The sequence below is a fragment of the Lissotriton vulgaris genome, chromosome 1_1 (assembly GCF_964263255.1).
Source record: "Lissotriton vulgaris chromosome 1_1, aLisVul1.2, whole genome shotgun sequence".
Classification (NCBI taxonomy): Eukaryota; Metazoa; Chordata; class Amphibia; order Caudata; family Salamandridae; genus Lissotriton; species Lissotriton vulgaris.
In genome coordinates, this window is record NC_141685.1 from 1,704,844,250 (window position 1) to 1,704,861,584 (window position 17,335).

The window sequence follows — 17,335 nt, forward strand, 5'->3', positions numbered from 1 at the left end:
TCTCCATGAAAAGGAGCATCAGATTTTCTTTTCTGCATCTACCATGCGAACACTTTTTCGCATGGAGTCCTTAGTCAGAATACGTTTTCTCCTTTTGTTTCTCAACCAAGTCTCTCGTATGAGTGGCATTCTCATCTCTTTCTCTCTGATTGGTCCACTGGGGTATGTTAGTTGTCATTGCTGCCTTGAATATCAATGTTGCCAGACTTTCACAGGTGGTGGAGTGAGGTGTGGAAGGGTACGCTCGCAATGTAGAGATCATGAGGTGAAGTCTGTTGTCGAGTAGACTGAAACATTAATGGCTATTCTCTCCCATGCATGCTTCGGGTATTCTGACATGTTTAGGGTGTGTTCTGTAACTTATGTAGATAGACAGATGCATAGATGACAGGCCTTTAATTCCTTCTAAACTCACTCATCGAGATATGAAAACCAGACTCAATCTTAGAGAGCCTGTTTTGTGACAATGATTTCCCTTTGTGGGCCACTTCAATCATTTTCTGCCGCAGACTCTCCAGAATCAAGATTCTCGACCCTTGCAATATAACTTCCTCTTGAGTTATAGACTGTTCATCTATGACATTTCTGTATTTTTGATATTCACCCTCAACGGTGAGAGGTTGAAGGTGATGGTTCCACAACTGATGTGTAATTATATCTGCAGCTTTAGCAGGTCACTATAGTGATAATCTGGGCTAACGAAATGCAGCTGAGGTGATTCATTTTACAATTAAGTTGATAGAACCTTCAGCTGACTTGAATGGAGTGCATGACCTTGAATGGGCACTCTGGAAAAGTAGTAAGATTCTTTCCTGGATGATGCTCAATGTTGAAATTGTATTCTTGTAGTCATAGTCCCCAGCGTTCAATGGGAGGAGGCATCTCGGCCTTTGGATTGCCAAATATTGTTAGTAAAGCTTGATGATCAGTCACCAGTGTAAAAGGCTTTCCATACAGGAGCACATGGAAGTGTTCACATGCCCACACCATGGCTAAACTTAGTTTCTCAGGTTGTGAGTAAGCACGTTTTAGTTGGGACAAACTCCTTCTTGAATATGCCGCAATATGCCTTTGAGCATTCGAGTTTCCACAATGCTGTGCAAGGATAGCAGCTAACACAACTGGTCTAGAGTTAAAGACAACTACTGTATGAAGTTTCGGATTGAAATAAGCCATTTCAGTAGAATTTTCAATGGCTTCTTAGATTTTCATAAAATTGTTCTCACAATCATGTGACCACTGAAATGAAACATTCTTTTTCGTCAACTCTCTCAATGGAGCACTTTCAGTGGCAAAGTTTTGTATATATCTAGAACAGTTGTCGGCCATGCCAAGAAATGAACGCACCATGGAAACACCTTGTAGGGGATCACCATTTGAGAGCACTTGTGCTTTAGCAGGATCTGGTGTCATACCCCCATCAGAAAAGAAATGGCCATAAAATTTGAACTTTGCCTAATGAAACTCACATTTATCTGCATTCAAAGTCAAACCTGCTTCAGCAAGTAAATGATATACTTGTGTAACAGCTTTATCATGTTATTTTTGTGTACCTCCAAAAACCAATATGTCATAGCTGTAATTGAATGCATTCATGACAGTCTGTATGATATGTCGAATGATGTCTTGAAACAGTTCTGCAGCTGATGGCACACCAAAAGTTAGTCTTTTATATCAAAACAGAACAATATGTGTAGAAAAGTTTGCAATGTACCTGCAATCGTCTTTGAGTTCCAGCTGATGATAACCTTTATTTAAATCAAGAAGAGAGAAGACATTTGCACCATTTAGTTGCTTTATCATGTTAGAAATGTGGGGATCTGGATGTCCTTCTCATTCAATTGTCTTGTTTGCCTGATGCATGTCAACGCATATGCATAGCGCTCCTTTACTATCCGGGTGCGCTTACGCCGTGCGTGTCACGCGGATGCGGCTACGCGATACGTCACGATCACGTTTTCGTTCGCGATATGGGCGCTAACGGGACGCTCCCCGGTACGCGCCCTGGGGCGCTTCATAATACTACGCTTTCGGGGCGCACCGGGAGCGCTCCGAGAAAAACAATATATATATATATATATATATGTATGAGTGACTATATAGAACTGTTGGTGAATGAGTGGATGTGTATATAGATGGTGGAATTACTGAATTGGTTGTTGTAACTGGTATGGATATATCCACTTTTTTGAAAATGTTAGTTTCTATTTTTGAATATGTGTTTCAAGGGTTACTTTTCATTGAAAGGAGGTCTGCCACTTTGTCACAAGCATAGTGTTATCAGTGATGTCATGAGTGATGTCACTGACCATGTCATGAGTGATGTAATATGTGATGTCATCAGCAGTGCATTACACGCGCAAGTTATAGTGAGTCCAACTAACTATAACGTGGAATTTCATTGGTTTTATGTCAGTAAAATTTCCAGCTAACTATAACTGGTGTGAAACCTATGTTTTTTTCAGTGAATTTATTAGGTTTTTTAATGCTAATTCCTAACTATAACTGGTGTCAAACCTATGGTTTTTTTCAGTGAAAATATATATATATATATATATATATATATATATATATATATATATATATATATATATATATATATATATATATATATATATATATATATATATATATATATATATATTTTTTTTTTTTGGACACGGAGGAGTCTGAAGTTTTGGAAGGGGAGCAAACTGAAGGAATCAAAGAGACAGCAGCAGCAACTGAAAGTCCTTTTTTCGACGAGTTCGAGGTCATCAAGGAAACTCGTCTACGCCCCCAACAAAGGAATCACCCGCCAGCACCCAAACAAAATCAAAGAGGAGGACGCGGAGGGGCAAGAGGGGCAAGAGGTGGTGCTCAACAAGCAACGGCATCCCCGAGGGTCACGAGGAGTGGATTGAACCGCAGGAGATAACAGACAAAGAAGCAAACAACGTAATAAACCTTTCAAAGAGGGAATTGACAAATGACAAAATCTCTATCCTTAAGAAAGGTTTAAGCTTCTGTCCAGCTAGTGATTTCGATCCAGTCAATGTACGGATTGATCTATTCAAGTACATCAGGAAAGTGAAGTTTAAAAAGATCTTTCTTTTACAACCTCCGAAAACTACAACTATAGAACCGAGGACTTTGGTCTCAACAACAAATCAACATGATGTACCCTCATGCGAAGAACTAGCGGATACACTCCTTAGACCCACACAAGAACTATTGAAAACAACCATGAACGCCGAGGTGACGGAACGGATAGTCACCAACCAAAAGAGAGATCCTAGCACGATGAAAAATAAATCCAAAAAGCTGCCAATCACCAATTATGATGCCATTGATCTTGTCAATGAAGCGGTACTAGATGACTTGGATAAAATTTCCATCGGAACAAAAATTAATCAAAAAAGATCGAATATATCTAAAAAAGAGTGGGAGGCAATCAGATCACTCAAAGAGGACAAAACTATTGCAATCAAACCTTCTGATAAAGGAGGAAACATTGTTATCTTTGATCGAGAACATTACCTCTCAGAGGCACATAGACAATTAAGGAATAAAGATTGTTACACTCCCATACAAAAAGCTGAGTACAACAAAAGTATTGCAATATTTCACAACATGCTAGATGAGTGGCAGAGAGACGGTATGTTCAGTATGGAGGAGTACCTTTTCCTAAAATGTGAGGCACCAATCGTAGCAACTTTTTATCACCTTCCAAAGGTGCACAAACATTCCAAGAAACCCCCGGGACGCCCAATTGTGTCCTCCATGGGAAGCCTCCTGGAAAATACTTCTAGATTCATTGACTCATATTTAGCACCCTTCGTGAAAGATCTCCCCTCCTACCTAAAGGACACCCAGGACTTCCTGAGTATCATGGACAATATAACATGGGACTCTGATATGCTACTAATAACGTTAGATGTAGTGAATTTGTACACCTGCATCAACCACGAGGAGGGTCTGATTGCCACTAAGTGGTTTTTAGACCAAAAACCCGAGCATTTCCGTAGTCACAGCGCCATGATTTTGGCCATGATAAAATTCTGCTTATACAACAACAATTTTTTGTTTGATGGGATAATGTACAATCAGAAGAGGGGTACTTCCATGGGTTTATGCTTCTCCCCCAGCTACGCGAACTTGTTCGTGGGCTGGTGGGAGAGGCATGAGGCATGGAAAGATGCCAACAGTGAATGGACGGAAAAGATCCTAATGTGGACCAGATATATAGACGACTTGTTTATTATCTGGCACGGTGATCGTCTAGCTGCAGAGAACTATATTACCATCTTAAATACCAACAATCTAAACCTGAAATTCACCAGCACTATCAGCGCTACCAGTATTAATTATTTGGATCTGGAAGTGTTTGTGCAGAATAACATCCTACATACCCGCCTGTACAGAAAACCAACGGCGGGCAATGCAATTCTGCATGCTGGCTCATACCATCCCAAGAGCTTGGTGAAAAATGTACCATACGGTGAATTTCTCCGCCTAAAGAGAAATTGTTCTTTAGAAGGAGATTATTTGCAGGCTACCATCGAAGCCAAAGAGAGGTTTGAGAGGAGGGGGTACAATAAAAACATTCTCAAACAGGCCAGTGTGAAAGCCTCAGGTATCAATAGGAGGGCTCTCTTAATACCTAAACCAAAAGAAGAGGCACCTGATGAGGTTAGAATGATTATGGAGTTTAACACAAAATCAGGTGAAATTGTGAACATTTTCAAAAAACACTGGCACATACTCACCTCTGATAAGATCCTCAAAAAGAATCTGCCACAAAAACCTTTGATCACGTATAAAAGGTGTCCATCACTGTCTGACCATTTGGTCCGTAGTCATTTCAATAAGGCGACCCAACCCATCAAACTATCCAAGTCAATTGGCTTCTTCCCTTGTCTCAAATGCAAGGCATGCAGATTCAGTAGCAAGGTGTCAGAATATCCAAATCGCACAGGCGAAAGTAAACCCAACATAAAGATCAAACAGTTACTCAACTGCAATTCAGAGTATACTGTGTGTTGTTTAACTTGCCCCTGCAAGCTGCGTTACATTGGCAGCACGATAAAACCTGCAAAACTCAGAATCCTAGAGCATATGCGGGCAATTACCAATAAGGACAAAACATACCCTATTGCCCGCCATTTTGCCGATTGCCATCAAAGTAACTGGGAGAAACTGAGTTTTTATTGCATTGACCAGGTACCTAAACTAGAACGGGGCGGTGATAGAGACAAATCCCTACGCATTTTGGAGTCAAAGTATATCATCAGTCTTAAAACCATGACTCCATGGGGACTCAATAATAATGAAGAACTTTGGGTTCACCTCTGATATCGATGCAAAAACTGACTCCTATTATGTATGACTACATTTAAGAACATCCTAGAGAAACAGTCCATTCTTGTCCTGAACTGCAAGTCACTATCTGTCTGTAAGGGCTGTATATGCAATTGCCCATCCAGGGCTAAATGACGAACATCTTGCTGTAAAAGAAATTAGTTCTTTTACAACTCTGCATCATATAGGGAAAATACCTATTATTGACAATGGTAACATAAATCCCATATGAACTAAAAGAGTACCATAATTGCTTATAATGAGATAAAAGAATTGCTGTGTTTACAAATTATGAAATAATTGATTCACGTTACATGTTTTTAATTGGCACTATGCACTTTATCTTCAGTCACTTTGTTTTAAGCCATGTATTATGATGAAATTTGCACATTATAAGATGGTGTCCATGTTAATAGCCCTTTTTCTATTTCCTTGACATTTTTGATCTGGCTAATGGTTTAAAATGGTGACTGTCATTATGCACGAACGTAACACTGACGAAGCCTGTGAAGGCGAAACGCGTCTGTTGGGGTGAGGTGGGTTTGGTGTGAATAAATTCTGAATTGGGATACCAGAGTGCCAGCCGATTTTTTTCCTTAACCCGTGGATGCAAGGAGAAATGTGCAGCGATATATATATATATATATATATATATATATATATATATATATATATATATATATATATATATATATATATATATATATATATATATTATATACAAAAAGTCGTCACCACCGATCACAAACCCTTTGGCAGGCAAACAATGATGAGGAGTAGACCCAGAATTGCTGGTGCAAAGATTAAAACAAGTTTATTGTGCCCAGCGCGTCTGCCATAACACGTTTCGCTTCAACCAGACGCTTGATCACATGACATTCTACGTGTAGTTCAGAAGGGCTTTTAAAAAGTGACAGTGCATGAAAACAATTGCTCATGTGACACATGACTCCATATATATATATGATTATATAATGTAAAGTGTCAGGAAGATCGCTCAGATGGATAGTAAATCTATCCAAGGTGGGTATATTGAGTACCATCAATAAAATAACAGTAACATCTGAAACTTTACAGTGTTTTACTTAAAGCTAGATATTGTCACTATAACATAACAAAGCAAATATCAAATTATAGTCTAAAAATTGCCACCCTGAAAGACAATCCTGCTGAGTCTTACCCTTTTCGCCCTCAATCACTAATGTTCATATCCTCCTAACTGTTAACTGCACTGCTCACAGATGACAAAAGCAGTGTTCTGAAGGTTGTTTGAATTCTAGCAAGCCAGATTCAGTCTTCCATCCTTTGGAAGTTGGTAAATTGAGTACCATAAATTGGTTAATAATAATATCTCTTGTTTGCAGTACTTACAAACTGTAGATGTGTAGTACAAAGCTCTGTAAAACATGTTATTATTATTGTTGATATTTGTAACCTCATCATTGTTAACATTAATATTGTATTAACCACATCATCCCTAAAAGTAACCCTACACAGTTTGCTACACTTTCCACCTGGATTAGCCTTCTGGGGTAAACAATAACAATGATATTCAACTTGTATCTGTGGAGTAGTAAAATAGATCAAGTCTAACCTCCTAAAATCGTAGATGAGACCTTCAGTTTTTATTTCCAGGCAGTTTGCCAAGTGAGTTGATGATTGTAAAGTAGGGTTCTCACGTAACAGAGCATGGGCCATCTAGGCTATTCACACCACCATATGCAGAGGTCCAGGGTCAAGTGAGCTATCCTACAATGCACCTTACATCTGAAAGTTATGAGTGATATACTGGTTGTCATTTTCATGTATGCTGTCAGTGTGGGCTTCGGTGCTTCCCTCAGGTCAGGTGAGTTGCTCTTTGCCACCCAAAGTGCTCTCCTGTAACTACCTGAGAGGTGCATGAAGCTTCAGGAATATATACATTTACTACGCATGCCTTACATCGCATGCTATTACAACACGGCTGTTACAATGACCGAGTTGTTACAACACAAACCATTGCATCGCAAGTAATTTCAACAACTGGCTGTAGGGGGCGTGCTGGATTTAAGAAAAGCCTAATTTACTATTCCTACTCCAGTTTGTGCTGCAGCAGGGAAGGTGTTGGGTTATAAATCCAACACCTTCTGGCCCCTACAGCAAGTAGTTGTAATGACTTGCGATGTAATGGTTCACATTGTAACAACGCGGTCATTGTAACGACCGCGTTGTAATAGCATACGATGTAAAGCATCTAATCTAAAGGCTGTTTCCCAAGCTTCAGTATGACATGTTGAGAAGAGGTAGTTTATGTTTGGTGTTCTCTGGAAAAGGGTGCAAGGGTTTGAAGTGTGGGGCAAGGACAAGTCAGTCTGTGGTGCTGTTTCCCTCAAGGGTCAGGTTTGAGAGGCCATTGATCACGTGAGGTAGTCAGGTGGTAGTCATTGTCAATATTTGGCAACATGTTTTCAGCTGGCAGAAAGTGCGGGAGTGGTCTGGACCTGTTAAGACTTCAGAGTGCTTGGACACCACTTTTTTCAGGATAATGAAGCTCGGTGACAAATGGGGTTCATAATGGGGGCGTTACAAGGCCTGGGGTCCCCCAGGTAACTTTAGTGGCGGAGTTCACTTGGGATTGGTGATGCATGTGTTAGGTTTTAGGGTACTTAGAGGAAGCATAGTATTAGATTTGCTGAGTGCTGGGATGTGGAACAGGTTAAAATCTCCATTTAGAAAAGCTCACAGTTCATCCCACATCCTGTGGGATTCCCAAGCGTAAACCCGTTCCGCTGACATGAAAACATACGATTTGATGTTTCATATCATGGTAATGGTAACTGGACATGGAATTTCTGGCTTGTGGCATGCTACTACAATGAAACACATGGTTTTCTGGGGTGGAAATGTACTGCTGTCTGGGTAATAAATATATCTTCCCTTCGCACATAGCACTAAATGTGATTAGTTGTATCAGGGGTGGCTGCCATCACCTTTGGACAGCGATAGAGTTATGCTGATGTGCAATTTTTGGGTGCGAGAGTAGTTTTGGGGGGTGCTGTTTGTACTTCAGTGGGATTGGTTTGCATTGCATCCTGTGGAGAGCTTAGAATGTATTCTTGCATGTCTTAGGCTGGTCCATCCTTGTCTCAGCTGCCCTAAGGAAAGGCCTTACAATCTCATTCTGCCGTATTCAGTTGTCTGCAAACATTGTAAGTGTTATGACAGAAGTGAAATTTAGATAAAGTGCTATAATCCTGGGAGTCAGGAAGTCCAGCCATGGGTGACAGGAGAGTTTAGTCAGGGCTGGGAAATTTGGGCTGTCAAGGTCTCAGGGCACCAGCGGGAATGGGGAGTGAAGAAGGACTAGAAGCCAGAGCGAGCCTCTGCTCCTTAAGGGCCCTCCATACTCGCCAACCTTTATTAACCAAAAATTGCATTTCATTGGTCTCAAAACTACTAATTAGCATACTGATGATATCTAAAGAAAAAGTGTATGGTCTCTCTGGTTCAAAAATGACATCAGAATAAATCACAGAATGTTATCTGGATCAGATAATTTGATAATGTCTCTTCTGATCCCGGTAGCATATTGAGCAATATATGACATGACATAAATAAATGAGATTTAACTACTCTGGTTAGGCTTGACTACAGTAATGAGGTGCCACCTCAGTTTCAGCACCAACACCACTGGGTGTATGTATTTTGACCTTATTGGCTCTGGTCAGGTAGGTATCTCAGAGCAGGTAGGATGAAGGCACTTGAATTGAGAAAGGTACTATAGCCGAGCATAAGAGCAAGGGTATCATAAGTGCAGAAATAGTTTTGCCGCTAATTCTCATACCTCTCTGTCACACAAATATGGGCATTGGATTAGGCAAGTCTCACTGGGCACAAGAGGCTGATGGTGGATATGGTGTTTTCATGAGGGTTGATTCTAGATTCACTGCAAGTATATTATCATCAGAGTGTTTTTTGTCCTGGCATGGTTGTACTACTGAATATCAACCCCAAGATTTTTAAGGAGAAACTATTGAGAGGTAAGTGCATATCAGGAAATATAGGGGCTTATTTACAAGGACTTAACGCCACCAATATGTCACTTTTTGAGATGTTCTGCTGGCATTAAGTCCTTAACAACACAAGCAAGGTCACGTAAGGGTATATAAGTCATCACAGACTTGTTTTTTGGGGCGCTTTTTTCAGAGTGTGGGTTATCAAAAGATTCTTACACCGGGATTGGAACAATGACACCACGGCAGACACAACCAAAGGAAGCTAATCTCGCCTTGGGAGTTGTTATGAATCTATGATGAGGACAAAGCACTTGGGGCTTGATTACAATGGCGGATGGACTTTAGGCCGTACGCCATGGTTTCGCATTTGGGACCGCCTGCCTACAATGCGGCGGTCCTACAGGGCAAATTTTGATGTGACCGCCGTTGTGGCAGTCACATTGCCCATGTTTTGTATGGCAGCACCCGCCGCAATACAAAACAGACACCTCACACATATCCCTGCACTACATGGCAGGCACCATGAGGTGCCTGCCATATGGTGCAGGATTATTATTATTATTATTATTATTATTTTTATTATTAAATGAAATTTTTAAAGCGCACTGACACCATGGGTTTCCTGGCGCTATAGAACCGAGGTGATACACAGGCTGGGGGTGTGCAGGGTTTTGCAGGAAGGCGGGAAGGGGAAGGTTTTGAGCTGCCTCCTAAAGTGGAGGAGGGAACTGCTGAGTTAATGATCAAGGGAATAGAGTTCCAGAACTTCGGAGCCGCGAGAGAAAATCTCCGTCTGCCGAATTTGTTGGTTCTGGTTTTGGGTACAACAAGCGAATGAAGATGGGCAGAACGTAGATTGCGATTTGGGCGGTAGGGGTTGATGAGTGAGGTGAGGAAGGCGGGGCTGGTGCAGTGGAGAGCCTTGAACATGAGGCAGCCCACTTTGAAGGCCACCCTCTGTTCTATAGGCAGCCAGTGCAATTTGTGCAGAAGGGGTTTGGCAGATTGCCATTTGGGAGATTTAAAAATGAGGCGGGCTGCCTGATTCTGGACTACCTGAAGGCGGTGAAGAAGAGATTTAGGAAGTCCGTGATAGACAGAGTTGGAGAAATCCAAACGGGAGAGCACAAGAGAAATGATTACCTGAATCAGGGCAGGTGGGGGAGCAAATGGTTGACCTTCCGGATCTACCGGAGTTGGAAGGAGCAGGATGAGATCACGGAGCTGACTTGAGAACGGAGGGAGAGTTCGGCGTCGATGGTCATGCCGAGACTCTTTACAGAATTCGCAGGGGTCGGTGGAAGGCCCAGTTCGGTGGGCCAAAACTGGGTTCCCCAAAAGGAAGGACTGGAACCCGGGAGGAGCTCCGTTTTTCCAGGGTTCAGTTTCAGTTGGTTGGAGTTCATCCAATCCTGGATATGAAGCATGACAGAATGGAAATTGTCTACCGCGTTGGGGGAATTAAGTGGAAAGATGATCTGCAGACCATCCTCATAATTATAAACTGTAATGTCCCAGTTACGGAGCGAGTGGAGAAGGGGGCGGATGTATAGGTTGAACAATAAAGGTGACAAAGAGGAGCCCTGGGGAACTCCACATGACGTGGGGGTTATAGGTGCAGTGTAGGGACCCAGCCGGATGGCTTGAGTTCTGCCAGACAAGAAGGACCAAATCCAGCTGAGGGCAGAGTCCTGAATGCCAGCCTGTTCAACACGGTGAAGCAGGATGTTATGATCAACCGTGTCGAACGCGGCCGATAGGTCCAGGAGTACAAGGGCCTGGGGGGTCCCTGAGTCGGTGTTCTTCCTCAGCGTGTTGAGAACAGCTAGGATAACAGCCTCAGTGGAGAAGGACCTAAAGCCAGCCTGATTAGGCTCCAGATAGCAGGAGGTCTCAATAAAGTTGGAGAGGCATCTAGCAGCGTGCGCTTCGAGTAATTTGGAGAGATAAGGCAGAAGCAATATGGGGCGGTAGTTGGACAGTTCAGCTGGGTCCGCATCCGGTTTCTTCAGTAGCCGGACTATGTAGGGGGACACCATAGGACCCCCCCCAGGTCCAGGGTCTTTGGGCCAGGGGATAAAGAGAGCCCGCTAGAGGCTACCAATGTCCCTTTCCGACAGCCTTTTCATGGAGGGTTCACCACCATGAAAGGGCCGGCGTAAAGGAACATCGTAATGCCTACAGCAGTGAATGGTAGGCCATGCAACAATTGTAGGCAATACTCATCCTCTCTCCTTGAGCCCATCTAATCCGTGGCGGCCGGTCTTTCTGACTGCCACACAGCCGCCTGCCATCCAAATGTGGCGGGCAGTGAAGTTGTTGAAAATGGCGGGGAGTTCGCCGCCAACAGCCTGTCGGTGGCGGTCTCCCCGCCATTGTAATCAGGCCCTTGGTCTTGTTTTTTGTGGGAAAGAAAAAAGTATTTAAGATATACCACGAGGTATACTCAAAATATTGCTTTATTTGTTGAGTACCTCCGGTGTGTTTAAAAACCTTAGAAGGATGTTGGTCAATTGGTGAGTTGCAATGAATCACTTGACCTGAGATCTTTCCATTACCAACATGTTTCAACCACTATTCAAGCCTAAAAAGATCTAGGGTTTTTTCAGGGAAATCAAGCTATGGTATGATTCAGACCATGCCACAAGGGTAAAAAGTGTAACCCTACCAATCCCTCTGCCGATTCAGTTACACCTGCAGAGAAGGAAAGAAACAAGTGTGAGGGACAAGTTAACAATCGATGTGACCCTCTGTTGTACAGATGCATCTTTTATTAACTGAAAGTATTTATTGGATATTAATTTTTAAATAAAATTTGAACCCATCTTAGAGCACTCACCGATCTTATGACTATATATGGGGAGATCACCTAGACTATTTCCAGGGGAACCTCATAACACTATTTGTTAGTACTGGCCCCTGAGGTAGATGATGAAAACGGTGCAGGGACAGAATATCGACATGGAAATATTGATTTACATGAATATCGAGTCACAAAAAACAAACAGTATTTGCAAAGCGCAAACTACCCACACTTACGGGTCTCAAGGCTCTGTTGGCTGTTGTGCAAATTAAGTGACCTATTGCCCAGAGTCACATGGTGCTGAGCTGATCTGCCACCGGAGCCAGGGATCGAACCCTGAGCCCTAATTTCTGAAGTCAGCTGCCCTGGCCACTGCACCACCTCGATTTTGTAAATATCGATGCAAATATATACTTTGATTATATCGATTTTTTTTGTTTAATGTTGGTTTTCTTTTTTGTTTATTTTGTGTTAGTTATTTTAGATTTTTTTATTTCTTTTTTTATGTTAAAATGTTTGTATTTATTGTTTTTTAATTAAGTTGTACTAGCGGGATGTTTGGTTTATAGGGGATAAGAAGGGGGAGTAAATTAAAATAATTTATTAAAAATTTAAAAAAAAATGTAATTTGCGGATCAGGATGTTGGGTTTATAGGAGATTTATTTTCGTATGGATTTGTCTTTTGATTTATCTACTATGAATTTATTGGTTTTCCAGGATCATCTACTGCTACATAATTGTAGGTTATTTGTATTATTGTGGGTGAGAAATGTTTTTTGTTACATTGGTTTATTTGTTTCTTTTTTCTTTTAATAATTATATTTTGTCATATATTTTTGTGTTCGTTTTTGAATTTTAAGTGACATAATTATAATTATTTCTTTAAAAAAGAGTAGTGCTGTGTTTTTTAAATGTTTTGTCATTTAAAATGTTTATGATGTTTACTACTGTTTTTATTTAATGTATGGTTTTAGCTATTATGTCTAGGTGTTCTAGCCCTTTGGTGTTTGGAAATAGTTGAGTTTTGTGTTGTAGGTACATTGTTTTAGTTTGTTTACTGAGCTTAGGGACGCATTTAGTTAGGGATTGCTCTAGTCTTAGCTCTTGATAGCTCTGTTCTTTTTTGATAGCTTCTATACGTTTATGTAGGGTTGGTTGTCCTCTTCCTATTGTGGCTTGGAAGGCATTATGCCATCCCTCCACTGCGTTATTCAGTCAATTTATCTTTATTCGACTTAATAAAAAAGTCATACAAAGAAATTTAAAAAAACATAGCATACAGGGAATTTTTAGGAACATTTCATAGATATTGAGATGTGACAATAAAAATTAATTACATTTCATACATATTAAAATACATCCATAAAAACAAACACAGGCATACAAAAGTTAAAAGGAATAACAAAGGAGCTAGTGAATATGTTTTTTATCCTAGCTGCAGCTGCCAGGAAGTTCGCTATACAGAAAGTAATGCGCGGGTTAGTCATTGATTGTAGAAAGAGCAAGGCAGGTCTCACTTGCGTGAAGCCTGCCTCCTTCAGGACTGGAACCAAATATTTTTTCCTTGGCTCTGAATAAAACCCGCAAAACATAACAAAATGCATAGTATCTTGGTCTGCAAAATTATCACATCTGCAGGGAGGAGCTAGTTCCGGTTTTCCCCATGTTTTAAAAGAGCCTAAATGAAAATGTAACAAATTAAACCTAAATTTTGTTAAAAGAAACCTATGGAATGGGATTGTAACAAAACCAAGGTAGGGAGCTAAGGAAAATGAGTTAACAAGTAAATAATAGCCCCTAACTGCTGGTTTCACTAACTCCCTTTCCTCTCGGGATGCACGTGCCCTCCCCCAAAAATTATTTTTAACGAATTCAATGTCTTGGGCCTTAATTTCTTGGGGGGCAATAAAGAGCTCTGGGCGCCCCAATTCTGTGAATGCCTTCTGCAAATAGGCCAACCAAGGTATCTTTTTAAAGTGGTCTAAAGACAAAACATCAGACATGATCTTATGATTCAACGGGAGATCCTCGTTTAGCCACGTCTTTAACCAAAAAATCAAGGGGGCCATGTTCTAACCATCAGATAGAAAATCTAAGCCTACCTCCGTATGTATAGAGTAGGTTGGAGTTGACTGTGGCACGGAGAGGAGTGACCGAATAAATCTGTTCTCCGCTCTCTGGATTGGGTCCACGTTGACATAACCCCAAAGTGGGGAACCATATGAGGCAATGGCAACTGATTTGCTCTTGTAGATTTTTAGCAACGCTTCCATTGGCCTGGCCCCCAACCTGCCCGCGAAACCCAGGAGGGCAGACGATGATCTAATAACCGCCAACCGCTTCGCCCTCACCTGGGGGCCCCACGTTCCTCTCTGGTCAAATAGGACCCCCAAGTAGGGGAACGTTGGGACTCTAGAAACCATGTCCCCTCTGCACGTAAAGGTTTTTGATCTCCTCTTACTACTTGCTCGACCCACAACCATGGTATGTGACTTGGTAACGTTTATTTTTAAGTCGAGCTGATCCATGAATGTGCCAAACGCGTTTAGGAGGCGTTGGAGGCCGACACCCGTGCGAGCAATTAGCACGGCGTCGTCCGCGTACAGGAGCGCTGGAATCTTAACTGCTCCTGCACGCGGAACATCTGCTTCCTCCTCCTCCAGATGTGCGCCCAAACCGTTGATATAAATGGTAAAGAGTAAGGGGGCTAGGATGCAGCCCTGCCTAACCCCCTTAAGGGAATTGAAAAGGGCCGTGCACCTACCCTCATTTGTGACCCGTACGGCCGCAAAGAGCTCCTGATGTAGGGAAGCCATGAATCGTACCAATGCCTCGTCAATCCCCATACTCAGCAGTGTCGTCCATAGCTTAGCCCTATTCACCAAATCGAAGGCCGAGGAGAGGTCCATAAATGCTAGAAATAAGGACCCCTCCTTGGCCACCGTATACTTTGCTATGAGCAGGTGCAAATTAGAGCATTGTTCGATTGTGCCTTTCCTTTCTCTAAACCCATACTGGATCTCTGACAACCCTCCACAGCTCTCCACATTATCCCTCAACCTGGACAAAAGGACTGTGCCTAAGATCTTCACTGAGGAGTCCAAGAGCGATATGGGCCTATAACACCCGGGGTCATCCCGCTGACCCTTTTTAAAGATAGGGACAATAGTTGAAATGTTCCAGGAAGGTGGTGTAGGGTTGTTATTAACAGCAGAAAAAACATTAGTCAGCACCTCTGCCCACAACTTTGGGGAGTGTAAGAAGAAGTCTGCTGGCACCCCATCAGGGCCCGGGGCCTTATGCTAGGTTGTGGCCAGAATGGCTTTCTCCACTTCTGTGCTAAGAAAGTGTATTGGGGTAGCGTCCAGGGATGCCAACGGGGCGGCTTGGATTACCAGGCCGTTATCCCCATACACATTTTTAAAATGAGACAACCACTTGTCATCTGTAATGACACAGTCCATGGCCTCATTACTTTGATCAGAAAAGAATGGTTGTTTGATTATCTCCCAAAATTTCCGGCTGTCCTTCAGGACAGCCGTAGATAGGAGAATTTCCCACGCTTCCCGTTTAATACTGTCCTTTCTAGTTTTAATGGCTGACTTGTAGATTTTCCTTAGTCTAGCGATATCGCCCTTTGCCCTTGTCACTTTTTTCAGGGCTACCATCAGCGACCTTTGTGCGTTGGAGCATGCAGTATCAAACCAGCGCTTCTTGGTCGGTGCTCCTTTCACTGGCTTCGCCGTGAGGTCCAGCGCCACCTGTCCACAAATTAACTCAAAGGCCCCTATTATCTCACGCCCCGGGGTACGCGGATTCTGACACATCTCTACCTGTTCCTTAATTTTTGGGTAGATCTCCGCATAAAAGTTATCTGGGGCCACCTTGGCCCACTTAACCCTCCTACCCTGATCGGTGGTGCGCAAAGTGTGATCCGATCTCGCTTTCCCCGGGTTAGGCCCCATATAGTCTCCCCAAGCCACCTCAAGTACAACAGGGTTGTGATCACTGTGGTGAGATGGCACGGTGCTATAGGAGATCACCTGGTTTAAAATTCCTTGCGTTATGAAGATATAATCAATTATAGTTCCTGGGCTAGTGCCAGTGAAAGTAGCCGTTCTTAATCCACCCTCTAATTCAAACAAACCAAAATTTGCCAAAAAATCTTCCAGCTCCTCTCCTTCTACTGTATGTTCAAAGTGAGGTCCCTCAAAACCTTCACCCCATTCCTTATTTTTTGAACTGCATGCTAACGTGCAGGGATGAATGTTAAAATCACCTAATAAAATATACTCTGTGTTAGACTGTATGTTCTGACTGCCTGACCCCAGTATAATATCTAGGATGGCAATATTACTACCATTATTGTCCCTATTCCCTGAATTATAAAAATTAATGTATAGAGACCTCCTAGTAGGGCTGATCTCTCTCTCTACAAGGAGGATATTATGCGAGTCTGTATTAATCTGTTTTAAGGAGCCCTTCAGATCTAGGGAAAATAACATTAGCAGGCCTCCCTTGGCTCTGCCAGCGCGGCTAGGAATAGCTGCCTTGGCAAAACTAGTGAAGCCATCCCACCAGAAGTTAGTAGTGGTATCCCAGGTTTCCTGGAGGGCGATAATATTATGACTTACAACAAAACTTGACCACTCCTTATCGTTACGTTTGGAATTGAGACCTGCTACATTCCAACTTAAAATCTTGCAAGTTTCTACAGTATTCTTCGCCACATATGCAGTCAAGGGTACCCCCTCCACTACTCTTAGATGCGGGCTTCCATCAGCCAGTGGCTTATCCACTATCTCTGCTACCTTTGTATGGTCATTGAAGATACTAATATTCTTATTAAGGACGCCACCAATGACCTCGTCAAGGATTTGATCAGGAACTATTTCCCTTTCAGTGACGGCTCGAATTGTACAGCCTTCCACCCTTATATCCTCATTCCTTTTTATATCATTGCTGAGCCCTCTGTCCCTATTTCGCAAGATGTTGAAAGACGATGAAACTACAGAATTCACGTGGTGATGGAAATGAAGTTTGTCATCGAATATAACTCCCAAGTTTCTCACTTTGCTGACTGGTTCAGGTGGAGTTATCATTAGCGTTACTTGTTATACATATGTCCCTTATTCCATTTGATGTCATGTTTGGGCAGCCCGTGCGTCAATCGCAATCGTTTAAGTTTGCCAGGAC